The sequence below is a fragment of the Ranitomeya imitator genome, chromosome 1 (genome assembly GCF_032444005.1).
Source record: "Ranitomeya imitator isolate aRanImi1 chromosome 1, aRanImi1.pri, whole genome shotgun sequence".
In the NCBI taxonomy this organism is placed as follows: domain Eukaryota; kingdom Metazoa; phylum Chordata; class Amphibia; order Anura; family Dendrobatidae; genus Ranitomeya; species Ranitomeya imitator.
The window spans coordinates 1221496022-1221523476 of NC_091282.1; the positions used below are offsets into that span (position 1 = coordinate 1221496022).

General features: G+C 50.4%; 1 long non-coding RNA gene across 1 annotated transcript in view; it reads right to left on the bottom strand.

Moving 5' to 3' along the window:
• Positions 1-1757: 1757 nt before the first annotated feature.
• LOC138657355 (uncharacterized) overlaps positions 1758-27455 on the bottom strand; it is a 113751-nt gene continuing 88053 nt past the window's right edge. Inside the window, exons 2-3 of the long non-coding RNA XR_011317036.1 lie at positions 2360-2431; positions 1758-2254 (exon numbers count right to left, since the gene is read on the bottom strand). This is a non-coding gene — a long non-coding RNA (uncharacterized lncRNA). The remainder of the gene's footprint in view (positions 2255-2359; positions 2432-27455) is intronic.

The following is a 27455-nucleotide window of genomic DNA, read 5'->3' on the forward strand; positions in this document are numbered from 1 at the left end:
TTTAATCATATTGTGGGTTATTTATATAATTATTTATTAATTATTATACTATTATATGTCCTGTGGTGCACTTCTTTTCTTTTATATATAACTTTTTAATCATGCTATGTAATTTGACCATCTGCTATTAATATATATATACTTACCCTTGCTTAGTATTCCTCCTTCTTTTAGTCTGTGTCTATTAGGCTTTGGTTTTTTCTTCTAGGTCATTGAAGAGTTCACAGTTTCTGAGGAAGGCATTCCCGGCACAGAGGACGTACTTTATAAAGTAGAGAAGTTGCTGGGCAGTGGAAATACTTTGTATAAGGTTAGATTTGTCAGACCCGACAAGATGCCATTGTCACAAAGGGCAGTAGGGGGCGGCACAGTACAGTTAGAGGTCTGATTGGTGCGGATTAGTGATGAGCGAGTATACTCGCTACTCGAGGTTTCCCGAGCATGCTTGGGTGATCTCCGACTATTTGGATGCGCTCGGAGATTTAGTTTCTGTCTCAGTAGCTGCATGATTTGCGGCTGCTAGACAGCCTGAACACATGTGGGGGTTGCCTATTTGTTAGGAAATCCCCACATGTATTCAGACTGTCTAGCAGCCGCAAATCATGCAGCTACTGAGCCAGAAACTGAATCTCCGAGCACATCCAAATACTTGGAGATCACCAGGGCATGTTCGGGAGATCTCGAGTAACGAGTATACTCGCTCATCACTAGTGCTGATATGTTAGACACATGGAGGCCTCCTCAATAAGAGGATTCAAACCTAATTCTTCCCTTGTAGATATGTTTTGTGGCTTGTGCTATATTTTTGATCAGCAGGTGGCCCTGTTCTCCATTGTGAAGCTCAGTTTTCTCGTCAAACTGCCGCTGGAGTTTCTTAGAGAAATAGGCCTACAGTTCTACGGCTGTCGAGCTGAGCTCTGAAGGCTTCAGCTCTTCTTAATGTCTTAAAGCATGACTTCTCTACTGTGGTGGTGTTATCGGCACTAACGACCACGCAGTCCTGGTCCTGTCTCTCGTCAACCGAGCCAGGTCCCACTTGAAGGCCCTCCACTCGTGGCCCTACACCAGTGGGAGTATCATCTTGGGAGATCCGACCCATGTAGGGTCGGCACACAGACCTCGTTGATCCGGGCCCGCCTGACCGGACCCCCAATCTCATCACTCCGCTACTTTTCAAACTAAGTCAACAATATGTCCAAGAAAAGATTAAGTGTTAGACACTCTAATTATAATGGACAGATACACTATCTCTAGCAGCTAGGCTTATGCTGTTTTGAGGTACAGATTGATTCCAGCAATGTATTAATAAAATATTGATTTTATTGATATAAAATTAAAAATCAAACATTAAAATAACAGGGTGGGAATAAACCTCCAAGGGGGGATGTGCATATGGGGAAGAAGGCCGTGTCAGGTCACCAAATATGTGTAGATGGAGGGGGGTGGCGCAGGCATTGTCGACGCATAGTTCCCTTGTTACATACATCCGGTAGAAACAGAGACTTCCGCAATGGTGCACCGTGACCCGCATGTGGAACGCACATGGGGCGGCACCACCGGAAGTTCTGAGGCACGACAATGGCGCATGCACACCGCCCGCGACCGCCGGGGAGGGATTTACTATAGAATATCATTACTATTAAGAGGAGGGCATATCCACCACCAGGAAGAAGGGGCAAAGCGGAGGCTGCAAAATGGGGCTATAAAGAATGGAAAAAGCTATAAATATAGCAGATGTGATGCATGTGCAGTCATATGTGTGTGATAAAGACTTTGTCAGCCAGTATAAAAAAATTTTACTCAGAAAAACAAGAAAGTGGTGGAATAAAATGTCTCTTGAAAATGATCATACTGAAAAGATTATCCCATGTGGTTTACGTATTCAAGTTTTTCTGTCTTTTGAACTAGAGGATGAAGCATCAACTTAAAAAAAATGGATGAACGCAGTCACGACTTGCTCACTAGAATTTATTCAAATTATTGTGGAAAAAAATACTATAAATACTATCTCCCTCAAAGAAATTGACAGTGAAATAGACATATTGGAAGAACAATTACACAAAGAAATACAAGGGGACGATCTAGATAAAATCAATAAAAAAAATTCCAAATCATCAAATCCAGGCCAAGCTTCAGAAAGTTCGTACCAATCACACACCGATGAGTATTCCTTGTCCAGTGATGTGGGGGGACCTTCCAGGAGCTCCATCCGCACAAGAAATGCGAATAAACAGGAATCTAGGTATCCAGATATCTAAACACAGTGGAATAAGAAGAGGAGAAGACGCCTAAGGGTGATAAACTTATCCTCACATATTCTTTCTGATACTCAACTGCAGGTACTTACAACAGGTCTTACTTTTTCTCTTTCGTCCTATCTAGACGTGTTCTCGGTGGTAAGAGACGTTCACCTATTCACCAGAAAACAAGTCTACAAAAAAAAAACGGCATCATAAAACTGATGGCGACGACTTCTCCACTAACGAAGAAAAGGAGGCCTTGTGGATTCTAGAATCACTGCCAAAGGAAAGTGAAATTTCTATAGTTAGTAACTTACTAACTTGGAAGTTAGTAACTTGGAAGAACAGTCTCTGCCGTGCTGAGAGGAAGGCTCTGCTTGAGTTACAAACATTACCAGAAGTTGATTTCAAACCGGCAGACAAGATTGGGAATTTGGTCATTCGGCCCACTCACTTATATGAAAAGCAGGCCCACAAATTGCTGAATGCCCCATTGGGTTATAAAAAGTTACCGATTAGCCCTCTGTCTCTAACGTTAAAGATGAACTGGTTTCCATTTTAGAAAAAGGGGTAGAGAAAGGAATAATTTCCAAGAAAATGTTAGACACCATCAAAAACTTTCATCCAAAAATACCCACCCTGTACCTGATCTCTAAACTTCACAAAACCCCTCCAGACCCTCCAGATAGACTCATAAATTTGGGTGGTAGGATAGGGGACTGTGTGAGATTGTCTCCAACGTTATTGATCACTACTTAAAATCTATTATATCTACTTTACCATCCTTTATCCATCTGCTCTCTAGAGATTAGACCAATTATTTATTTCATGCCATCATGATAGCTGCAGATGTAGAGGCCCTATATACATCAATTAAACATGAGGCTGGTCTGAGAGCAGTGGCATGGTATCTTGAATCAAGCACTCTTGATGCAGACCTCACTGAGTTGCTCTTTATCCTCCTGGAGTATGTCATTACACATAATGTATTTATTTTTAACAAAAAGCATAATTACAATTAAAAGGCACTGCGATGGGGGCTGCATGTGCCCCTCCTACACTAACCTCTTCTTAGGGGTGTGGGAGAGCGACATATTCCAGGAGAAAAGGACCGTGGGGATGGATAAGGTACAAGGGTGGATGTGTTATAGTGATGACGTCCTGTTTATTTGGGAAGGGAATACTGTGGAATTAGGGAATCTTATGGCTGCCCTCAACAATAACCACTTAAATATCAAGCTTATGTTTAATTATTTTTGGACCTTAAGATCAAGGTTCTAGCCAAGATGGCCAAGAGGATATGCACGGACACTGCAGCATTTGAGGATCAAGCAGATGATTTGATGCATCGTTTTAAGGAGAAAGGCTACAGCAATAAGGAAATCAAACGTGGATATTTGAGAGCCAAAAAAAAACCTCCACATGAGATCCTCATTTACAACAATAGAAAAAAAAAAGATACCAGTGGTGACCATAATTGCGGTTAATTTCAAGTTATAATAGCCAATGGGATCAAGCGTCTGAAATTATGAATAAACACTGGACAATTCTACTTATAAACCCAGTCCTATCCAGAGTTCTCTCCCCAGCCCCTTCTCTGGAATCATTTTGTATCTCAAAACAGCATAACCCTAGCTGCTAGAGATAGTCTATCTTTCTACTTTTAAAACTAGTGGTGCCCCCCTTGACTTCCCCAGCTGTGTGCAGCGACGCAGGCTTCTGCCCAGGTGTTTACAACCTATGGAGTCCAAAGAGAGGTAATGGGATCCAAAATCGAATCAAAATGTCTTTCCAGATATTATTACAAACAATGGTGTACCTACATATGCAACCACATATACAGTTGTGTGAAAAAGTGTTTGCCCCTTTCTTGATTTCCGATTCTTTTGCATATTTGTCACATGTAAATGTTTCCGATCACCAAACAAATGTAAATATTAGAAAAAGATAACACAAGTAATCACGATATGCAATTTATAAATGAAGGTATTTATTTTTAAGGGAAGAAGAAATCCAAACCTACAGGGCCCTGTATGAAAAAGTGATTGCCCCATTAAAACATAACTTAACTGTGGTTTATCACATCGTTAGGAAGCTGAGTTCACATTCCCTATCCACACACAGGCCTGATTACTGCCACACCTGTTCTCAATCAAGAAATCAATAGGACTTGACTGACAGTGCAGTAGACCAAAAGCTCCTCAAAAGCTAGACATTTCTATATAACCGGATCTAGCGATGTTTGAGAAAGATCCAGGCTGGGTCGAAACGTAACCTTACTTATCACTCTACCGATTATCAGCTATACTGAACTATTTGCATAGTTTCTGCGAGTAAGGCTGACTATCCTCTATCTGACTACTTCGATCCGTCCAGTTCGGCCAGTAGCCTCACAAGTGACTGACTGCGCATCCTTTCTATTGTCAGCTGAGGAAAGGCAGCTTCAGGTTTTGTCTCTTCTTGGATCAATTATACAATATACATTTCTATGGATGTGCCATAAGGGTCTGGCCTAGTGTATAGGTGAAGACTGGAGTAGGGGCAGCACGGCAGGACAAATGAAGACCGCGTCAAGGAGTGCACGGCAAGACAGGTGAGGACTAGAGCAAGGGCTCCATGTCGGGACAAGTGAGATCTAGAATGAGAGCTGCATGGCGGGACTAGTGAGGACCAAGAGAGGGCTGCATAGCAGGACAGGTGAAGACCGGGGTGAGGATTGAACTGCAGGACAGTTGAGGACTGAGGAGAAAGCTGCATGATGGAACAGGTGAGGACCAGAGTGAGTGCAGCAGAGCGGGACACATGAGAACGAGGTGAGGCCTGAATGTCGACAGAGGTGAGGACCGGGGCAAGGGCTGCACATTGGACCATATGGGTATCAAGCATAGGCTGCATGGCAGGATACATGAGGATCAGGAAGAGAGCTGCACAATGGGACAGGTGAGGACCGGGCAAGGGCTTCACAGCAGACCAGGTGAGGACTGGAGCGAGAGCTGTACAGCAGGACGCGTGAGGTCTGGAGAAAGGGCTGCATGGAGGGACAGGTGAGGATCGTGGTGAGGGCTGCATGGTGGGACAGGTGAGGATCGTGGTGAGGGCTGCATGGTGGGACAGGTGAGGATCGTGGCGAGGGCTGCATGGTGGGACAGGTGAGGATCGTGGCGAGGGCTGCATGGTGCCTCAGTGAGGGTTGGAATGAGTGCTACATAGTGAGGCAGGTGAGGAGCGAAGCGGGCACTGAATGGTGGGACAGGTGAGGATCGTCACAAGAGCTGCATGGCGGGTCAGTGAGGGTTGGAGTGAGGGCTGCATAGTGAAGCAGGTGAGGACCCGGGCGAGCGCTGTATGGCGGGCCAGTGAGGTTCAGAGTGAGACTGCACAGTGAGGCAGGTGAGGACCAGGGTGAGCGATGCATGGTGGGACAGGTGAGGATCGTGGTGAGGGCTGCATGGTGGGACAGGTGAGGATCGTGGTGAGGGCTGCATGGTAGGACAGGTGAGGATCGCGGTGAGGGCTGCATGGTGGGACAGGTGAGGATTGCGGTGAGGGCTGCATGGTGGGACAGGTGAGGATCGTGGTGAGGGCTGCATGGTGGGACAGGTGAGGATCGTGGTGAGGGCTGCATGGTGGGACAGGTGAGGACCGTGGTGAGCGCTGCATGGTGGGACAGGTGAGGATCGTGGTGAGCGCTGCATGGTGGGACAGGTGAGGATCGTGGTGAGGGCTGCATGGTGGGACAGGTGAGGACCGTGGTGAGGGCTGCATGGTGGGACAGGTGAGGATCGTGGTGAGGGCTGCATGGTGGGACAGGTGAGGATCGTGGTGAGGGCTGTATGGTGGGACAGGTGAGGATCGTGGTGAGGGCTGCATGGTGGGACAGGTATATATCGTGGTGAGGGCTGCATGGTGGGACAGGTGAGGATCGTGGTGAGGGCTGCATGGTGGGACAGGTGAGGATCGTGGTGAGGGCTGCATGGTGGGACAGGTGAAGATTGTGGTGAGGGCTGCATGGTGGGACAGGTGAGGATCGTGGTGTGATGAGGGAGCAGCCGCCATCTTGGGACAGGCATACTACAGATTGGCGTGACTCCATTTTGTCTCCTGGACACAGGAGTGCTCCTGGACCCCCACCTTTGCTAATGAATAGAGTTCCTATTAGTATGCTAACGGGCTGAGCTCAGGGTAAACTGTAGACGGTAGTTCAAAGCCCCATGAGGAAACCACGCCACCAGGGGGCTTGGAAATGCTTGGGGGCTTAATTAAAACACGCATGCCAAGTGGCCACTGGATACACATCTATTATGGCAGCCCAGCCAAACCGTCTCCAACATGGAATTGTGAATTATGGACGCATCGTCCGAGGTACAGGCTCATAAAAAATATTCTCCTTACCCTAAAGAAATGGTGCATCTAATAGTGCGATTCCCGTGGCGGTGGGAGGTCTGAAACCCGAGATATAGGGATCAGCCTCCCACAGGGACCGAATGGGTCCAGGTTTGATCCCAGTACGACCGGCAGAACAAACCACAGGCGCTGGTACTGCCCGTGTGCTGATCCGATCATCCTGAGAGAAGTTATCCCATTTATTAGATATTGGAATAAATCTTGCAGGGAGACAGAGGGGGTGGAGATTGCTAAGCCCACCCAGCTGCAGGCAGGGGGGCTCAGCCAGGTACAAGAAGAAGCTGAGGTCACTGGGAGGGACTCACTCCACAGAAGAAGATGATGATGATGACATCTTAAGGAACAGGGTATGCCAGCCAGAGGGGAGCAAGCACATGCTTTCTGGGGGCTGCCCGGCAACTAAGTTTTTGGACCTGCGGAATGCTATGCCCCCCGGCTTCCGCAAGCGACCTTCGACCTGGTAAATTGACCTCCAGCTTTATACCTTTAAGCCTTGTATTATTGTTGTTATATTGTACTCTGACTGTAACTCTTGATATATTGTGATTGTATATTTCTTGTAATTATCTAGTGCGCCCTTAAGGCAATTAAATCATAAATTAATTTTGGGCTGATCCTTTTACTCTGATTGCGAATCCTAGAATGCCCAGGGTGGGTAACAGGGCAGTCTCCCCGGCGGCCATTTGCTCTAGGTGCAGTCCCTTTACTGACCTGAGAGACAAAGGGGGCGCCGGAGAGCTGGACCTGTGTAGTGACGTCACGGATTGGTGACGTGGGAGGAAGGGGTAATCCTTCACAGTGGTGGCAGCGTACGTGGGATCAGAGTAATAGTGTGCGTGGGACCCCTACTCCCAGACACTAAAGACTACCAGTGGTAACTTTCACTGCTGGGGTCTTAAGGTCAGCCCAGCACTAGACGGTCAGAGTGTAGATATAATAAGTTGTGTGCAAGGTCAGGGGTACAGCTGTGTCAGTAACCAGAGGTTTCAAAGATGGCGGAGGGCACCAGGAGTGCAGTGAGGGCGCAGGCCAGTGCTATGGCTTATGAGGAGGTGGTGGTGGACGGTACTGTTCCAGGCGAGGGGGAGCTCAGCCCAGACTCCCCAAGGAGCCAGCCACCCGTGCTTAGTCCGGCAAGGGACTACCCACCACCTACCCGCCCCAGCCTGTCCACATCAGCGGCCCTTGTTGCAGCGGCAGTAGCACGTCTCGAGGCGGGTAATGAAGACGCCTATATGAGACTCATGGCAGCTGCAGAGAAAGCAGCGGAGGCCGAGCGTGCAGAACGCCGTGAGGCAGCGGAGCGGGCAGAGAGAGCTGCTGAGCGGGCAGCGGCAGAGAGAGCAGCGGAGCACCAGCACCGACTGGAGATGGCTCAACGCGGGCTCCCGCTGGACGCCCCAGCACCGCCAGAGTCCAGGGTTTCCAAAGTCCGGGCCGAGGACTTCCCTCTGCTTGAGAAGGATGGAGACCTGGATTCCTTCTTGCTGGCCTTTGAAAGGACCTGCCTTCAACACCATCTGGCCCCGGATCAGTGGGCAAGATACCTGACCCCCCGTTTGAGGGGTAAGTCCCTGGAAGTTTTGGGGGACTTACCTGCCGGGGCGGAGCAGGACTACAGCAGCATCAAGCGGGCGCTGATCCAGCACTACAACCTCACCCCAGAGTCCTACCGCAAGAAGTTCCGGAGCCTGCAGCGGGGCCCAAAGGACACCTGGACCGACCACATGCGGGCGTTGCTGAGAGCTGCAGAGCACTGGACCTCGGGTCTAGCGCTCACCACCCGCCAGGAGGTCCAGGAACTGTTCGTCATGGAGCAGTTCTTGTGGAACTGCCCAGAGGACCTCCAGCAGTTCCTCCGTGACCGGAAACCGAAGGGGGCTTCTGCTACAGCCGCCCTGGCAGATGAGTATGCCAATAACAGGGCGCCTGAGCCGAAGAAGCCTGCCAGCAGCACCTGGAGAGGGGGTAAGCCCAATCCTGCCCCTGTTTCCCCAGCCCCCAGAGTGCAAGGGGTGTACCCCCCTGCTGCCCTCTCCAGGCCAGGCGCAGAACCCAGACGTTGTCATCACTGCAACCAGCTGGGGCACTTCAAGACAGCATGTCCCCAGCGTCTTAAGGCCCCATCCATGTCCCCGAAACCGTCCACTGTTTTATGTGTGGGAGGGGGTGGAGGGAGGTCCCTGGACAATTACCAACCCGTCACTATCGGCCGCTCAGCGGTCATGGGACTGCGGGACACAGGCGCTGAACGAACCCTAGTACGTCCTGAGGTGGTGTCCCCTCAAGACTTGGTACCGGGGAAAACCCTTTCCGTCTCCGGAATTGGAGGCGTGGAACCGGCGCTGCCTGTCGCAAAGGTGTTTTTGGACTGGGGTGCCGGGAGGGGAATGCGGGAGGTGGGAGTAACGTCAAATATTCCTGCTAATGTATTACTTGGGACCGATTTGGGGCGGCTAGTGTCTCAGTATGTGGCCACTGAACCCCCAAGTTCGGCTCCCCAAGAAGGTCATGACTCTACTGTGAATGTTGATGTGTTGAATGTGCCTCCAACAGTGGGGGAGGGAGTGAAACCTGAGGGTACTCCATACACTGACACCACACACACGGGGCTCACGGGGAGGACAGGTGAGGAGACTGTAGGGGAGAGCTCAGAGGTGGAGGGAGGGGCTGCTATGGGCAGTGTAGGGCCCCTAGGTGAATCCAGCCTGCTGAGTCTAGGGCCCCTGCAGGAAGAGGAACAGGCCATGGGGGGAGGAGGCGTCCCGGGAGAGGAGCCACCAGGTAAGACCCCAGGGCGGGAGTTCCCCACACCCGGGATGTCAGGAGGGCCGGGAAGTCTGCCTGACCCGGCGACTTGGTCAGGAGCCGGGGGGAAGCAGGCGCTACCCATGGACACAGTGGTCGTGGCCGCTGTCACCAGGAATGGGAGCGCCGGAGCCTTGCAGAGGTCCGACGGCTTCCCCCTCTCTGACCAAGTGGCTGCCGAGTCAGACAGCGGCCAGGAGACAGATCCCGGGGAGCTGACGGTGGATGTGGCGGTGTTGTCCATTCTCGCCACATCGAGTCCGGGATTTCAGGCAGCGTTGGAAGCTGATGCTAGCCTGAAAGCTCTTAAGGAGCAGGCGGCACAGCCTCCCGGGGGGTCAGACCGCGAGCGGGTGGTCTGGGACCAGGGACGGCTGTACCGGGTATCGGTCCAGCAGGGCTCACCGGAGGCGTGGCCCAGGGACCGACAGTTAGAGGCAGCCTCAGAGAGAGGAGGAGGGGGCAGAGACAACCTCAGCGAGAGAGAGGAGGGGGCAGAGACGGCCTCGGAGAGAGAAGGAGGAGGAGGCAGAGACAGCCTCAGAGAGAGAGAGGAGGGGGCAGAGACAGCCTCAGAGAGAGACAGAGGAGGAGGCGGAGACCGCCTCAGGAAGAGAGGGGAGGAGGCAGAGACAGCCTCAGAGAGAGAAGGAGGAGGGGGCAGAGACAGCCTCAGAGAGAGAGGGGAGGGGGCAGAGACAGCCTCAGAGAGAGAAGGAGGAGGGGGCAGAGACAGCCTCAGAGAGAGAGAGAGATGGGAGGGGGCAGAGACAGCCTCAGAGAGAGAAGGAGGAGGGGCAGAGACAGCCTCAGAGAGAGAGAGGAGGGGGCAGAGACAGCCTCAGAGAGAGACAGAGGAGGAAGAAACAGCCTCAGAGAGAGGGAGGAGGGGGCAGAGACAGCCTCAGAGAGAGAAGGAGGAGGGGGCAGAGACAGCCTCAGGGAGAGAGAGGAGGGGGCAGAGACAGCCTCAGAGAGAGATGGAGGAGGAGGGGGCAGAGACAGCCTCAGAGAGAGAGAGGAGGGGGCAGAGACAGCCTCAGAGAGAGAAGGAGGAGGGGGCAGAGACAGCCTCAAAGAGAGACAGAGGAGGAGGGGGCAGAGACAGCCTCAGAGAGAGAGAGGAGGGGGCAGAGACAGCCTCCGAGAGAGACAGAGGAGGAGGGGGCAGAGACAGCCTCAGAGAGAGAGAGGAGGGGGCAGAGACAGCCTCAGAGAGAGACAGAGAAGGAGGGGGCAGAGACAGCCTCAGAAAGAGAGAGGAGGGGGCAGAGACAGCATCAGAGAGAGACGGAGGAGGAGGCAGAGACAGCCTCAGCGAGAGAGAGGAGGGGGCAGAGACGGCCTCAGAGAGAGAAGGAGGAGGCAGAGCCAGCTTCAGGGAGAGAGAGGAGGGGGCAGAGACAGCCTCAGAGAGAGACGGAGGAGGAGGCGGAGACCGCCTCAGAAAGAGAGGGGAGGAGGCAGAGACAGCCTCAGAGAGAGAAGGAGGAGGGGGCAGAGACCGCCTCAGGGAGAGAGAGGAGGGGGCAGAAACAGCCTCAGAGAGAGACAGGGGAGGAGGCAGAGACAGCCTCAGAAAGAGGGGAGAGGCAGAGACAGCCTCAGAGAGAAAGAGAGAGGAGGGACAGAGTCATCCTCAGAGAGGAGGAGGCAGAGACAGGCTCAGGGAGAGAGAGGCCGAGACCATAGTAATGCTGATGGGTTGCCCCGGCAAGGAGAAGGTGCGGAAGGGCGCATGGGGGAACACAGGAATGTGATGCCCCCTAGCGCCCTCTAAAGCAGGGAGGTGTGATGAGGGAGCAGCCGCCATCTTGGGACAGGCATACTACAGATTGGCGTGACTCCATTTTGTCTCCTGGACACAGGAGTGCTCCTGGACCCCCACCTTTGCTAATGAATAGAGTTCCTATTAGTATGCTAACGGGCTGAGCTCAGGGTAAACTGTAGACGGTAGTTCAAAGCCCCATGAGGAAACCACGCCACCAGGGGGCTTGGAAATGCTTGGGGGCTTAATTAAAACACGCATGCCAAGTGGCCACTGGATACACATCTATTATGGCAGCCCAGCCAAACCGTCTCCAACATGGAATTGTGAATTATGGACGCATCGTCCGAGGTACAGGCTCATAAAAAATATTCTCCTTACCCTAAAGAAATGGTGCATCTAATAGTGCGATTCCCGTGGCGGTGGGAGGTCTGAAACCCGAGATATAGGGATCAGCCTCCCACAGGGACCGAATGGGTCCAGGTTTGATCCCAGTACGACCGGCAGAACAAACCACAGGCGCTGGTACTGCCCGTGTGCTGATCCGATCATCCTGAGAGAAGTTATCCCATTTATTAGATATTGGAATAAATCTTGCAGGGAGACAGAGGGGGTGGAGATTGCTAAGCCCACCCAGCTGCAGGCAGGGGGGCTCAGCCAGGTACAAGAAGAAGCTGAGGTCACTGGGAGGGACTCACTCCACAGAAGAAGATGATGATGATGACATCTTAAGGAACAGGGTATGCCAGCCAGAGGGGAGCAAGCACATGCTTTCTGGGGGCTGCCCGGCAACTAAGTTTTTGGACCTGCGGAATGCTATGCCCCCCGGCTTCCGCAAGCGACCTTCGACCTGGTAAATTGACCTCCAGCTTTATACCTTTAAGCCTTGTATTATTGTTGTTATATTGTACTCTGACTGTAACTCTTGATATATTGTGATTGTATATTTCTTGTAATTATCTAGTGCGCCCTTAAGGCAATTAAATCATAAATTAATTTTGGGCTGATCCTTTTACTCTGATTGCGAATCCTAGAATGCCCAGGGTGGGTAACAGGGCAGTCTCCCCGGCGGCCATTTGCTCTAGGTGCAGTCCCTTTACTGACCTGAGAGACAAAGGGGGCGCCGGAGAGCTGGACCTGTGTAGTGACGTCACGGATTGGTGACGTGGGAGGAAGGGGTAATCCTTCACACGTGGTGAGGGCTGCATGGTGGGACAGGTGAGGAGCGTGGTGAGGGCTGCATGGTGGGACAGGTGAGGAGCGTGGTGAGGGCTGCATGGTGGGACAGGTGAGGATCGTGGTGAGGGCTGCATGGTTGGACAGGTGAGGATCGTGGTGAGGGCTGCATGGTGGGACAGGTGAGGATCGTGGTGAGGGCTGTATGGTGGGACAGGTGAGGACCAGGGTGAGCGCTGCATGGTGGGACAGGTGAAGATCGTGGTGAGGGCTGCATGGTGGGACAGGTGAGGATCGTGGTGAGAGCTGCATGGTGGGACAGGTGAGGATCGTGCTGAGGGCTGCATGGTGGGACAGGTGAGGATCGTGCTGAGGGCTGCATGGTGGGACAGGTGAGGATCGTGGTGAGGGCTGCATGGTGGGACAGGTGAGGATCGTGGTGAGGGCTGCATGGTGGGACAGGTGAGGACCAGGGTGAGCGCTGCATGGTGGGACAGGTGAGGATCGTGGTGAGGGCTGCATGGTGGGACAGGTGAGGATCGTGGTGAGGGCTGCATGGTGGGACAGGTGAGGATTGTGGTGAGGGCTGTATGGTGGGACAGGTGAGGACCAGGGTGAGCGCTGCATGGTGGGACAGGTGAAGATCGTGGTGAGGGCTGCATGGTGGGACAGGTGAGGATCGTGGTGAGAGCTGCATGGTGGGACAGGTGAGGATCGTGCTGAGGGCTGCATGGTGGGACAGGTGAGGATCGTGGTGAGGGCTGCATGGTGGGACAGGTGAGGACCAGGGTGAGCGCTGCATGGTGGGACAGGTGAAGATCGTGGTGAGGGCTGCATGGTGGGACAGGTGAGGATCGTGGTGAGAGCTGCATGGTGGGACAGGTGAGGATCGTGCTGAGGGCTGCATGGTGGGACAGGTGAGGATCGTGCTGAGGGCTGCATGGTGGGACAGGTGAGGATCGTGGTGAGGGCTGCATGGTGGGACAGGTGAGGATCGTGGTGAGGGCTGCATGGTGGGACAGGTGAGGACCAGGGTGAGCGCTGCATGGTGGGACAGGTGAGGATCGTGGTGAGGGCTGCATGGTGGGACAGGTGAGGATCGTGGTGAGGGCTGCATGGTGGGACAGGTGAGGATCGTGGTGAGGGCTGCATGGTGGGACAGGTGAGGATCGTGCTGAGGGCTGCATGGTGGGACAGGTGAGGATCGTGGTGAGGGCTGCATGGTGGGACAGGTGAGGATCGTGGTGAGGGCTGCATGGTGGGACAGGTGAGGATCGTGGTGAGGGCTGCATGGTGGGACAGGTGAGGACCAGGGTGAGCGCTGCATGGTGGGACAGGTGAAGATCGTGCTGAGGGCTGCATGGTGGGACAGGTGAGGATCGTGGTGAGGGCTGCATGGTGGGACAGGTCAGGATCGTGGTGAGGGCTGCATGGTGGGACAGGTGAGGATCGTGGTGAGGGCTGCATGGTGGGACAGGTGAGGACCAGGGTGAGCGCTGCATGGTGGGACAGGTGAGGATCGTGGTGAGGGCTGCATGGTGGGACAGGTGAGGATCGTGATGAGGGCTGCATGGTGGGACAGGTGAGGATCGTGCTGAGGGCTGCATGGTGGGACAGGTGAGGATCGTGGTGAGGGCTGCATGGTGGGACAAGTGAGGATCGTGGTGAGGGCTGCATGGTGGGACAGGTGAGGATCGTGGTGAGGGCTGCATGGTGGGACAGGTGAGGATCGTGGTGAGGGCTGCATGGTGGGACAGGTGAGGATCGTGGTGAGGGCTGCATGGTGGGACAGGTGAGGACCAGGGTGAGCGCTGCATGGTGGGACAGGTGAAGATCGTGGTGAGGGCTGCATGGTGGGATAGGTGAGGATCGTGGTGAGAGCTGCATGGTGGGACAGGTGAGGATCGTGCTGAGGGCTGCATGGTGGGACAGGTGAGGATCGTGGTGAGGGCTGCATGGTGGGATAGGTGAAGATCGTGGTGAGGGCTGCATGGTGGGATAGGTGAGGATCGTGGTGAGAGCTGCATGGTGGGACAGGTGAGGATCGTGCTGAGGGCTGCATGGTGGGACAGGTGAAGATCGTGGTGAGGGCTGCATGGTGGGATAGGTGAGGATCGTGGTGAGAGCTGCATGGTGGGACAGGTGAGGATCGTGCTGAGGGCTGCATGGTGGGACAGGTGAGGATCGTGCTGAGGGCTGCATGGTGGGACAGGTGAGGATCGTGGTGAGGGCTGCATGGTGGGACAGGTGAGGATCGTGGTGAGGGCTGCATGGTGGGACAGGTGAGGATCGTGCTGAGGGCTGCATGGTGGGACAGGTGAGGATCGTGGTGAGGGCTGCATGGTGGGACAGGTGAGGATCGTGGTGAGGGCTGCATGGTGGGACAGGTGAGGATCATGGTGAGGGCTGCATGGTGGGACAGGTGAGGATCGTGGTGAGGGCTGCATGGTGGGACAGGTGAGGATCGTGGTGAGGGCTGTATGGTGGGACAGGTGAGGACCTGGGTGAGCGCTGCATGGTGGGACAGGTGAAGATCGTGCTGAGGGCTGCATGGTGGGACAGGTGAGGATCGTGGTGAGGGCTGCATGGTGGGACAGGTGAGGATCGTGGTGAGGGCTGCATGGTGGGACAGGTGAGGATCGTGGTGAGGGCTGCATGGTGGGACAGGTGAGGACCAGGGTGAGCGCTGCATGGTGGGACAGGTGAGGATCGTGGTGAGGGCTGCATGGTGGGACAGGTGAGGATCGTGGTGAGGGCTGCATGGTGGGACAGGTGAGGATCGTGCTGAGGGCTGCATGGTGGGACAGGTGAGGATCGTGGTGAGGGCTGCATGGTGGGACAGGTGAGGATCGTGGTGAGGGCTGCATGGTGGGACAGGTGAGGATCGTGGTGAGGGCTGCATGGTGGGACAGGTGAGGATCGTGCTGAGGGCTGCATGGTGGGACAGGTGAGGATCGTGGTGAGGGCTGCATGGTGGGACAGGTGAGGATCGTGGTGAGGGCTGCATGGTGGGACAGGTGAGGATCGTGCTGAGGGCTGCATGGTGGGACAGGTGAGGATCGTGGTGAGGGCTGCATGGTGGGACAGGTGAGGATCGTGGTGAGGGCTGCATGGTGGGACAGGTGAGGATCATGGTGAGGGCTGCATGGTGGGACAGGTGAGGATCGTGGTGAGGGCTGCATGGTGGGACAGGTGAGGATCGTGGTGAGGGCTGTATGGTGGGACAGGTGAGGACCTGGGTGAGCGCTGCATGGTGGGACAGGTGAAGATCGTGCTGAGGGCTGCATGGTGGGACAGGTGAGGATCGTGGTGAGGGCTGCATGGTGGGACAGGTGAGGATCGTGGTGAGGGCTGCATGGTGGGACAGGTGAGGATCGTGGTGAGGGCTGCATGGTGGGACAGGTGAGGACCAGGGTGAGCGCTGCATGGTGGGACAGGTGAGGATCGTGGTGAGGGCTGCATGGTGGGACAGGTGAGGATCGTGGTGAGGGCTGCATGGTGGGACAGGTGAGGATCGTGCTGAGGGCTGCATGGTGGGACAGGTGAGGATCGTGGTGAGGGCTGCATGGTGGGACAGGTGAGGATCGTGGTGAGGGCTGCATGGTGGGACAGGTGAGGACCAGGGTGAGCGCTGCATGGTGGGACAGGTGAAGATCGTGGTGAGGGCTGCATGGTGGGACAGGTGAGGATCGTGGTGAGGGCTGCATGGTGGGACAGGTGAGGATCGTGCTGAGGGCTGCATGGTGGGACAGGTGAGGATCGTGGTGAGGGCTGCATGGTGGGACAGGTGAGGATCGTGGTGAGGGCTGCATGGTGGGACAGGTGAGGCCCGGGGCGAACGCTGTATGGTGGGACAAGTGTGGCCCGGGGCGAGCGCTGCATGTTTTTACTAAAACAACTTCATTGTTCGCTGGATTTAAGAAAAAGGTCCAGAAAATGACTGTAAAAAGAGGTCATAAAAATGCTGAAAGAATCACTCAAAAAATAAACAGGTAAAGAGCAATCACAAAGACACTGGAAACATTATTTTGTGTGGCCATGCCCTGACGATATCACACTGCAAAGCTTGAGAAGTTGCTTTCATGACTCATCATCCCCTTCATTCTGTGCACTACTACCACAAACATTGCAGAAGTGGTTCATTAAAAGAATACAGCAGTCCGCGAGCGCGGGTTACATGTGGTTGCATCACCCAGATGAAAACCTCTGTTGTCTGGACACGCGGCTGCAGATCTGAGCAGATTTAGTATTTCCTTCACAGTTTGGACTTTCCAAGCAGCAGATTAATGGCAGAATATTGCCCCGCAGATATGAGAATAACAGCTGACGTCACGAGACCTGAGGCTGCACCGTGCCTGACAAACACATTACACCATGTTCCAAATTATTGTGCAAATGACATTTTTCTCGGATTTTCCTAAATGGTCGGTGCAAATGACAGTCTAATAAAAGTCATCACCCGTTAGATTATACATCGAATTTTATTGAAGAAACCTCCCAATGACAACAGTATAGTCTCCAAAATTAATAAAACCCCACAATGCACTGCTCTAAATGATTAGGCACAGTAGAATTTCTAAACATTTGATATAAAGAACTGAAAAGTCTCATTTGTGGAATTTGCAGCATTAGGAGGTCACATTCACTGAACAAAAAAGCTATTTACCTCCAAAACCTCCTAACAGGCCAAGTTACATGTAACATAGGAGCCTTCTTTCCTGTCACCTTCACAATTCTTGCATTCTTGAGTTTTTGGAGAATTTCTGCTTGTATTTCTTCCCTCCCAGAGCCGCTGTCTGGATGTGATCGGCCTCCCACCCTCATAGATCTTCTGCTTGATGATCCTCCAAAGGTTCTCGATAGGGTTGAGGTCAGGGGAAGATGGCGGCCACACCATGAGTTTATCTCCTTTTATGCCCATAGCAGCCAATGACTCAGGGATTCTTTGCAGCATGAGATGGGGCATTGTCAGCATGAAGATGATTTTGCTCCTGAAGGCACATTTCTGCTTTTTATACGATGGAAGAAAGTTGTCAGAAACTCTATATACTTTGTCATTTTCACATCTTCAGGAACCTTAAAGGGCCCTACCAGCTGTTTCCCCATGATTCCGGACCAAAATGTGACTCCTCCACCTCCGTGCTGACGTCGCAGCCTTGTTGGGACATGGTGGCCATCCACCAACCATCCACTACTCCATCCATCTGGACCATCCAGGGTTGCTCGACACTCATCAGTAAACAAGACTGTTTGAAAATTAGTCTTCATGTGTGTCTGGGCCGACTACAACTGTTTCTGCTTGTAAACACTGTTTAGGGGTGGCTGAATAGTAGGTTTATGCACCACAGCAAGTCTTGGAAGGATCCTACACCTTGAGGTTCGAGGGACTCCAGAGGCACCAGCAGGTTCAAATATCTGTTTTCTGGTTTGTAATGGCTATTTAGCAGCTGCTCTCTTTAATCCGATGAACTTGCCTTGCAGAAACCTTCCTCATTATGCCTTTATCAGCACGAACACGTCTATGCTCAGATTCAGCCACAAATCTCTTCACAGTATGATGATCACTCTTAAGTTTTTGTGCTTAATAATGTGGAACATAATTTTTAAGTAGTTTTCTTTTAAATAGAATCACATGGAAAACTAATTATCACATGTGTTTAAGATTGATTTCAGTGATTCATTGAGCCCTGAGACACAATGCCATCCATGAGTTTATTTGAAAAACAAAACAATTAAATCTTTGACACTTAAATCCTATTTGAATAATAATTTGGAACATGCTGTATACACTTCTGGCCAAAAGTTTTGCACCCGTCACAAGTTTTGGTCTCCACATTTTGCTCCTTCACTGTTTTTCATAGTAACATAGTAGCATCTACTATATAATTGTCTAAGGGTCACTTCCGTCTGTCTGTCTGTCACGGAAATCCCAAGTTGCTGACAAACGGCCACGACCAATCAGTGACGGGCACAGTGCGTCCGCGAAATGGCCGCTCCCTACTCCCCTGCCGTCCATACTTCTCTACAGTCAGCGCTCACACAGGGTTAATGTCAGCGTTGACTGACCGTGTTATGCCGTGGTGTAACGCACTCTGTTACCGCCGCTATTAACCCTGTGTGACCAACTTTTTACCATTGATGCTGCCTATGCAGCATCAATAGTAAAAAGATCTAATGTTAAAAATAATAAAAAAAATAAAAAATCAATATATACTCACCCTCTGTTGACCCACGGATCCAGCCCAGGCCTTTCCCGCTCCTCGTGAAGCTCCGGTCCATGCATTGCGGTCTCGCGAGATGATGACATAGCGCTCTCGCGAGACCGCTATGTCATCATCTCGCGAGACCGCAATGCACTCTTGGGACCGGAGCGTCCCGAGGAGCATCAGTAAACGCCTGGGCTGGATCCGGGGGCCGACGGAAGGTGAGTATATAACTTTTTTATTTTATCTCTTCTTTTTAACCCCTTCAAGACCCAGCCTATTTTGACCTTAAAGACCTTGCCGTTTTTTGCAATTCTGACCAGTGTCCCTTTATGAGGTAATAACTCAGGAACGCTTCAACGGATCCTAGCGGTTCTGAGATTGTTTTTTCGTGACATATTGGGCTTCATGTTAGTGGTAAATTTAGGTCAATAAATTCTGCATTTATTTGTGATAAACACGGAAATTTGGCGAAAATTTTGAAAATTTCGCAATTTTCACATTTTGAATTTTTATTCTGTTAAACCAGAGAGATATGTGACACAAAATAGTTAATAAATAACATTTCCCACATGTTTACTTTACATCAGCACAATTTTGGAAACAAAATTTTTTTTTGTTAGGAAGTTATAAGGGTTAAAATTCGACCAGCGATTTGTCATTTTTACAACGAAATTTACAAAACCATTTTTTTTAGGGACCACCTCACATTTGAAGTCAGTTTGAGGGGTCTATATGGCTGAAAATACCCAAAAGTGACACCATTCTAAAAACTGCACCCCTCAAGGTACTCAAAACCACATTCAAGAAGTTTATTAACCCTTCAGGTGCTTCACAGCAGCAGAAGCAACAAGGAAGGAAAAAATGAACATTTAACTTTTTAGTCACAAAAATTATCTTTTAGCAACAATTTTTTTATTTTCCCAATGGTAAAAGGAGAAACTGAACCACGAAAGTTGTTGTCCAATTTGTCCTGAGTACGCTGATACCTCATATGTGGGGGTAAACCACTGTTTTGGCGCACGGCAGGGCTTGGAAGGGAAGGAGCGCCATTTGACTTTTTGAATCAAAAATTGGCTCCACTCTTTAGCGGACACCATGTCACGTTTGGAGAGCCCCCGTGTGCCTAAAAATTGGAGCTCCCCCACAAGTGACCCCATTTTGGAAACTAGACACCCCAAGGAACTTATCTAGATGCATAGTGAGCACTTTGAACCCCCAGGTGCTTCACAAATTGATCCGTAAAAATGAAAAAGTACTTTTTTTTCACAAAAAAATTCTTTTAGCCTCAATTTTTTCATTTTCACATGGGCAACAGGATAAAATGGATCCTAAAATGTGTTGGTCAATTTCTCCTGAGTACACCAATACCTCACATGTGGAGGTAAACCACTGTTTGGGCACATGGTAAGGCTCGGAAGGGAAGGAGCGCCATTTGACTTTTTGAATGAAAAATTATTTCCATCGTTAGCGGACACCATGTCGCTTTTGGATAGCTCCTGTGTGCCTAAACATTGGCGCTCCCCCACAAGTGACCCCATTTTGGAAACTAGACCCCCCAACGAACTTATTTAGATGCCTAGTGAGCACTTTAAACCCTCAGGTGCTTCACAAATTGATCTGTAAAAATGAAAAAGTAATTTTTTTTCACAAAAAAATTCTTTTCGCCTCAATTTTTTCATTTTCACATGGGCAGTAGGATAAAATGGATCATAAAATTTGTTGGGCAATTTCTCCCGAGTACGCCGATACCTCATATGTGGGGGTAAACCACTGTTTGGGCACTCGGCAGGGCTCGGAAGGGAAGGCGCGCCATTTGACTTTTTGAATGGAAAATTAGCTCCAATTGTTAGCGGACACCATGTCGCGTTTGGAGAGCCCCTGTGTGTCTAAACATTGGAGCTCCCCCACAAGTGACCCCATTTTGGAAACTAGACCCCCCAAGGAACTTATCTAGATGCATATTGAGCACTTTAAACCCCCAGGTGCTTCACAGAAGTTTATAACGCAGAGCCATGAAAATAAAAAATAATTTTTCTTTCCTCAAAAATGATTTTTTAGCCTGGAATTTCCTATTTTGCCAATGGTAATAGGAGAAATTGGACCCCAAATATTGTTGTCCAGTTTGTCCTGAGTACGCTGATACCCCATATGTGGGGGTAAACCACTGTTTGGCCGCACGGCAGGGCTCGGAAGGGATGGCACGCCATTTGGCTTTTTAAATGGAAAATTAGCTCCAATCATTAGCGGACACCATGTCACGTTTGGAGAGCCCCTGTGTGCCTAAACATTGGAGATCCCCCAGAAATGACACCATTTTAGAAACTAGACCCCCAAAGGAACTAATCTAGATGTGTGGTGAGGACTTTGAACCCCCAAGTGCTTCACAGAAGTTTATAATGCAGAGCCATGAAAAAAAAAAAAAAAATTATTCTCTCAAAAATGATCTTTTAGCCTGCAATTTTTTATTTTACAAAGGGTAACAGGAGAAATTTGACCCCAAAAGTTGTTGTCCAGTTTCTCCTGAGTACGCTGATACCCCATATGTGGGGGTAAATCACTGTTTGGGCACATGCCGGGGCTCGGAAGTGAAGTAGTGACGTTTTGAAATGCAGACTTTGATGGAATGCTCTGTGGGCGTCACGTTGCGTTTGCAGAGCCCCTGATGTGGCTTAACAGTAGAAACCCCCCACAAGTGACCCCATTTTGGAAACTAGACCCCCAAAGGAACTTATCTAGATGTGTGGTGAGCACTTTGAACCCCCAAGTGCTTCATAGAAGTTTATAATGCAGAGCCGTGAAAATAATAAATACGTTTTCTTTCCTCAAAAATAATTATTTAGCCCAGAATTTTTTAATTTTCCCAAGGGTAACAGGAGAAATTTGACCCCAATAATTGTTGTCCAGTTTCTCCTGAGTACGGTGATACCCCATATGTGGGGGTAAACTACTGTTTGGGCACATGCCGGGGCTTGGAATTGAAGTAGTGACGTTTTGAAATGCAGACTTTGATGGAATGCTCTGCGGGCGTCACGTTGCGTTTGCAGAGCCCCTCATGTGCCTAAACAGTAGAAAGCCCCCACAAGTGACCCCATTTTGGAAACTAGACCCCGAAAGGAACTTATCTAGATGTGTGGTGAGCACTTTGAACCCCCAAGTGCTTCATAGAAGTTTATAATGCAGAGCCGTGAAAATAATAAATACGTTTTCTTTCCTCAAAAATAATTATTTAGCCCAGAATTTTTTAATTTTCCCAAGGGTAACAGGAGAAATTTGACCCCAATATTTGTTGTCCAGTTTCTCCTGAGTACGGTGATACCCCATATGTGGGGGTAAACTACTGTTTGGGCACATGCCAGGGCTTGGAATTGAAGTAGTGACGTTTTGAAATGCAGACTTTGATGGAATGCTCTGCGGGCGTCACGTTGCGTTTGCAGAGCCCCTGATGTGCCTAAACAGTAGAAACCCCCCACAAGTGACCCCATTTTGGAAACTAGACCCTGAAAGGAACTTATCTAGATGTGTGGTGAGCACTTTGAACCCCCAAGTGCTTCATAGAAGTTTATAATGCAGAGCCGTGAAAATAATAAATACGTTTTCTTTCCTCAAAAATAATTATTTAGCCCAGAATTTTTTATTTTCCCAAGGGTTACAGGAGAAATTGGACCCCAAAAGTTGTTGTCCAGTTTCTCCTGAGTACGCTGATACCCCATATGTGGGGGTAAACCACTGTTTGGGCACACGTCGGGGCTCAGAAGGGAAGTAGTGACTTTTGAAATGCAGACTTTGATGGAATGGTCTGCGGGTGTCACGTTGCGTTTGCAGAGCCCCTGGTGTGCCTAAACAGTAGAAACCCCCCACAAGTGACCCCATTTTAGGAACTAGACCTGCCAAGGAACTTATCTAGATATGTGGTGAGCACTTTGAACCCCCAAGTGCTTCACAGACGTTTACAACGCAGAGCCGTGAAAATAAAAAATCATTTTTCTTTCCTCAAAAATTATGTTTTAGCAAGCATTTTTTTAGATTCACAAGGGTAACAGGAGAAATTGGACCCCAGTAATTGTTGCGCAGTTTGTCCTGAGTATGCTGGTACCCCATATGTGGGGGTAAACCACTGTTTGGGCACACGTCAGGGCTCGGAAGTGAGGGAGCACCATTTGACTTTTTGAATACGAGATTGGCTGGAATCAATGGTGGCGCCATGTTGCGTTTGGAGACCCCTGATGTGCCTAAACAGTGGAAACCCCTCAATTCTACCTCCAACACTAACCCCAACACACCCCTAACCCTAATCCCAACTGTAGCCATAATCCTAATCACAACCCTAACCGCAACACACCCCTAACCACAACCCTAACCCCAACACACCCCTAACCATAACCACAACCCTAATCACAACCCTAATCCCAACTGTAGCCATAATCCTAATCACAACCCTAACCCCAACACACCCCTAACCACAACCCTAACCCCAACACACCCCTAACCCTAACCACAACCCTAATTCCAACCCAACCCTAACCCTAAGGCTATGTGCCCACGTTGCGGATTCGTGTGAGATATTTCCGCACCATTTTTGAAAAATCTGCGGGTAAAAGGCACTGCGTTTTATCTGCGGATTTTCCGCGGATTTCCAGTGTTTTTTGTGCGGATTTCACCTGCGGATTCCTATTGAGGAACAGGTGTAAAACGCTGCGGAATCCGCACAAAGAATTGACATGCTGCGGAAAATACAACGCAGCGTTTCCGCGCGGTATTTTCTGCACCATGGGCACAGCGGATTTGGTTTCCATATGTTTACATGGTACTGTAAACCTGATGGAACACTGCTGTGAATCCGCAGCGGCCAATCCGCACCGTGTGCACATAGCCTAATTCTAAAGGTATGTGCACACGCTGCAGAAAATGCTGCGGATCCGCAGCAGTTTCCCATGAGTTTACAGTTCAATGTAAACCTACGGGAAACAAAAATCGCTGTACACATGCTGCGGAAAAACTGCACGGAAACGCAGGGGTTTACATTCCGCAGCATGTCACTTCTTTGTGCGGATTCCGCAGCGGTTTTACAACTGCTCCAATAGAAAATCGCAATTGTAAAACCGCAGTGAAATGCGCAGAAAAAAACGCGGTAAATCCGCCATAAATCCGCAGCGGTTTAGCACTGCGGATTTATCAAATCCGCAGCGGAAAAATCCGCAGAGGACCAGAATACGTGTGCACATATCGAAACCCTAACCCTACCCCTAACCCTACCCCTAACCCTACCCCTAACCCTAACCCTACCCCTACCCCTAACCCTAACCCTAGCCCTAACCCTAGCCCTAACCCTACCCCTAACCCTAACCCTATTCTAACATTAGTGGAAAAAAAAAATTTCTTTATTTTTTTATTGTCCCTACCTATGGGGGTGACAAAGGGGGGGGGTCATTTATTATTTTTTTTATTTTGATCACTGAGATAGATTATATCTCAGTGATCAAAATGCACTTTGGAACGAATCTGCCGGCCGGCAGATTCGGCGGGCGCACTGCGCATGCGCCCGCCATTTTGGAAGATGGCGGCGCCCGGGAGAAGACGGACGGGACCACGGCTGGATCGGTAAGTATGATGGGGTGGGGGGGGACCACGGGGGAGGGGATCGGAGCATGGGGGGGGGAATCGGAGCGCGGGAGGGGTGGAACGGAGCACGGGGGGCGTGGAACGGAGCACGGGGGGGCTGGAATGGAGCACGGGGGGGGTGGAACGGAGCACGGGGGGGGGGTGGATCGGAGTGCAGGGGGGGTGATTGGAGCACGGGGGGGGGATTGGAGCACGGGGGGAGCGGACACGAGCACGGGGGGAGCGGAGCACAGGGCGGAGGGGAGCCGGAGCAGTGTACCGGCCAGATCGGGGGGCTGGGGGGGCGATCGGTGGGGTGGGGTGGGGGCACACTAGTATTTCCAGCCATGGCCGATGTTATTTCAGCATCGGCCATGGCTGGATTGTAATATTTCACCCGTTATAATGGGTGAAATATTACAAATCGCTCTGATTGGCAGTTTCACTTTCAACAGCCAATCAGAGCGATCGTAGCCACGAGGGGGTGAAGCCACCCCCCCTGGGCTAAACTACCACTCCCCCTGTCCCTGCAGATCGGGTGAAATGGGAGTTAACCCTTTCACCGGATCTGCAGGGACGCGATCTTTCCATGACGCCGCATAGGCGTCATGGGTCGGAATGGCACCGACTTTCATGACGCCTACGTGGCGTCATGGGTCGGGAAGGGGTTAACAGGGATATGGTGCCCACATTGCTATATACTACATGGGCTTTTTAAGATACTACATGGGCTGTGTTATATACTACATCTCTGTGCTATATATTACGTGGCTGGGCAATATGCTACATCGCTGTGCTCTATACTATGTGGCCTGGATTATATACTGCATGGGCTGTGTTATATACTACGTCTCTGCTATATACTACATGGCTGTGCAATATATTACGTGGCTGGGCAATATACTACGTGACTGGGCAATATACTACGTGGCTGGGCAATATACTACGTGGCTGGGCAATATACTACGTGGCTGGGCAATATACTACGTGGCTGGGCAATATACTACGTGGCTGGGCAATATACTACGTGACTGGGCAATATACTACGTGACTGGGCAATATACTACGTGGCTGGGCAATATACTACGTGACTGGGCAATATACTACGCGGCTGGGAAATATACTACATGGCTGGGCAATATACTATGTGGCTGGGCAATACACTACGTGGCTGGGCAATATACTACGTGTCTGTGCTATATACTACGTGGCTGGGCAATATACTATGTGAATGGGCAATATACTACATGGCTGTGCAATATTTTACGTGACTGGGCAATATACTACGTGGCTGGGCAATATACTACGTGACTGGGCAATATACTACGCGGCTGGGAAATATACTACATGGCTGGGCAATATACTACGTGGCTGGGCAATACACTACGTGGCTGGGCAATATACTACGTGTCTGTGCTATATACTACGTGGCTGGGCAATATACTACGTGACTGGGCAATATACTACATGGCTGGGCAATATATTACGTGGCTGGGCAATATACTACGTGACTGGGCAATATACTACGTGGCTGGGCAATATACTACGTGGGCTGTGCAATATACTACGTGACTGGGCAATATACTACGTGGCTGGGCAATATACTACGTGTCTGTGCTATATACTACGTGGCTGGGCAATATACTACATGGCTGGGCAATATATTACGTGGCTGGGCAATATACTACGTGACTGGGTAATATACTACGTGGCTGGGCAATATACTACGTGGCTGGGCAATATACTATGTGTCTGTGCTATATACTACGTGGCTGGGCAATATACTATGTGAATGGGCAATATACTACGTGACTGGGCAATATACTACATGGCTGGGCAATATACTACGTGGCTGGGCAATATACTACGTGTCTGTGCTATATACTACGTGTCTGTGCTATATACTATGTGTCTGTGCTATATACTACGTGGATGGGCAATATACTACATGGCTGTGTTATATACTACGTGGGCTGTGTTATATACCACGTGGCTGTGCTTTATACTATGTGGGCTGTATGCTACTTGGCTGTGCTATATTTCTCTGCTGTACATGTGCATTATGAATCGTGGTATGTGTTAAAGAGGGGGGCCCACTGAGACTTTTTCGCCCGCGGCCCTCAAAAACCTGGAGCCGGTCCTGGCTTCACTGATTGTTTGAGGCCGGGCGTGACCAATCAGCAACAGGTGCAGTCCGGCCGCGAATTGGCACGAAATTTGAACCACACTTCGCTGGTCGCGGCCAGCCGAATCCTGTGTATAAATTGCATTATTCTGAAAACTTCATAAGTAAACTACATACATATTCTAGAATACCCAATGCATTAGAATCGGGCCACCATCTAGTAGTAACATAGTTATTAAGGTTGAAGGAAGACAATAAGTCCATCTAGTTCACCCCATAGCCTAACCTAACATGCCCTAACATGTTGATCCAGAGGAAGGCAAAAAAAAACCATGTGGCAAAGAGTAAGCTCCACATTGGGGAAAAAAATTCCTTCCCGACTCCACATACGGCAATCAGACTAGTTCCCTGGATCAACGCCCTATCAAGGAATCTAGTGTATATACCCTGTAACATTATACTTTTCCAGAAATGTATCCAGTCCCCTCTTAAATTTAAGTAATGAATCACTCATTACAACATCATACGGCAGAGAGTTCCATAGTCTCACTGCTCTTACAGTAAAGAATCCGCGTCTGTTATTATGCTTAAACCTTTTTTCCTCCAAACGCAGAGGATGCCCCCTTGTCCCTGTCTCAGGTCTATGATTAAAAAGATCATCAGAAAGGTCTTTGTACTGTCCCCTCATATATTTATACATTAACATAAGATCGCCCCTTAGTCTTCGTTTTTCCAAACTAAATAGCCCCAAGTGTAATAACCTATCTTGGTATTGCAGACCCCCCAGTCCTCTAATAACCTTGGTCGCTCTTCTCTGCACCCGCTCCAGTTCAGCTATGTCTTTCTTATACACCGGAGACCAGAACTGTGCACAGTATTCTAAGTGTGGTCGCACTAGTGACTTGTATAGAGGTAAAATTATGTTCTCCTCATGAGCATCTATGCCTCTTTTACTGCATCCCATTATTTTATTTGCCTTTGTAGCAGCTGCCTGACACTGGCCACTGAATATGAGTTTGCCATCCACCCATACACCCAGGTCTTTTTCATTGACGGTTTTGCCCAGAGTTTTAGAATTAAGCACATAATTATACATCTTATTACTTCTACCCATAGTCCGATATCTCTGC